Genomic DNA, 1,671 nt, shown 5'->3' with positions numbered 1-1,671 from the left:
CTTTCTTCAATTTCTTGCCCCACTATGGGGGTCCAAGGCAATCAGGACCACCCACACAAGTAAGAACAAATGCATATGTAATATTCTACTCCTTCTGTTGGTCACCTTCTTTCTTAGGTGTGGTTCAACATAGTATGAAACAAAACATAACATGAGAAGATTAAGTACTGACATTACTTTTGAGGACAATTTTGTTTGTTTGACCTTTGACCCAAGTGTTTAATCCCCAGGTGAATGAATTCCTCTACCCAGCAGGCCAGCCTACCCTCAGACCTGGACTCAACGGCCCTGTCAGCATGGAAATAGTACGCTCTTATATCATCTTCACTATGAGACCTCTATTAGAACTCTCTAAAATGATATGATCGAAGTATTGTCTCTTTAGTGACTTAATGACCACTTAGCAATTATGAAGTTATTACTTACTTAATTTTTACTTTTACTTGACTTATCACTTGACTATTTAATTCAGACTGTGATGAGTAATCATCTTGAACTTTAGCAGTTAACACGGAGTTTTGTCTTAATTACATAGTACAGCAATTTCCTTTATTTGTAAGTGTAATTGTTTTTTTGTTTTATTTTATATTACAGGTGTTTCCACATAGATTTCCTGGCAGGTCTAATGGTGGCCAGATCAATGGACCAGTAAATACTATAGATACTACTAAAACATACTTCACCTTCTTTAATATATCAACCATCTGCCACATTGAACATTCATTTCAACTTTCCCTTTTCTTTTCTTTCAGCAGTCCTATCCCTCTCAAGCCTTCATCAAATATTCCCTACCTAAGGCCCCAGGAAGAAAGAGTGTAGAAATTGTAAGTGTTGTCTCAAGTTGAGTTACTTATCCCTCCTCAGAATTATAGGTGTTGTAGTATGTGAAGAAATCTCCCTCTTCAATTACAGCTATATGAAATGTGATAGGCACTATTTAAGTTCAGTTGACTCATGACTTTAAGTTGTAAAGTTATGACATGGTACATTCCAAATTGCACAGCAGGAAATGAGGGTTGTTATACTGTATGTGTTTTGTAAGAGAACCCATCCATGAATATCTTACTCAAGCACAGATCACATTGAATGTATTTTATCTATACTGCAGTAGTTTAACGATTGCTTCTCTGTTACTTTTTTCCCATATTCAAGTACTACCCCTATGACTTTGTGCAGCAAAAGGTAAATCCTGATATAATTTACTTGTTTACAACCAGTAATTTTGTCTCAGTGGGATCTGGATCAGAGTAGGTTTGGTTTGAGTGGTTTGAAATCCAGGGCATCGCTCATGGAGCGCTCTCTCTGCTAAAAACCACTCTGCACTCAAAGGAGGAAAAAAAACATTATACTCCAAATTCACTCCAATCATTAAAATCACAAGTTAACCAACACCCATCTATTTTTGTGACTTCCTGGACCTACCATTTGGTTTTGAAGTATTGAAACTAAACCATTTGATTTCAATAATAGTATTTGAATAAACATGACAAGGTGAATGTAAGAAGTGCACATCATTTCAAGCAGGCTACATGTCATTTTAAAGAATCTGACCCAATTTTTCCCTACAATAACATACCCAAATCTATCTGCCTGTAGCTCAGGACCTGAAGCAAGGATATGCATATTCTCGATACCATTTGAAAGGAAACACTTTGAAGTTATTATCTTCTC

General features: G+C 36.3%; 1 long non-coding RNA gene across 1 annotated transcript; it reads left to right on the top strand.

The window, feature by feature from the left end:
- Positions 1-1,196, top strand: LOC111971685 (uncharacterized). The gene is made up of 5 exons (XR_002878297.2): positions 1-59; positions 231-305; positions 595-648; positions 753-824; positions 1,153-1,196. It is a non-coding gene; the product is annotated as an uncharacterized lncRNA (long non-coding RNA).
- Positions 1,197-1,671: the final 475 nt, after the last annotated feature.

Source organism: Salvelinus sp. IW2-2015, linkage group LG13 (genome assembly GCF_002910315.2).
Source record: "Salvelinus sp. IW2-2015 linkage group LG13, ASM291031v2, whole genome shotgun sequence".
In the NCBI taxonomy this organism is placed as follows: domain Eukaryota; kingdom Metazoa; phylum Chordata; class Actinopteri; order Salmoniformes; family Salmonidae; genus Salvelinus; species Salvelinus sp. IW2-2015.
The sequence above is the reverse complement of the archived record's forward strand: the minus strand, read 5'-3'. Positions and strand labels throughout refer to the sequence as shown.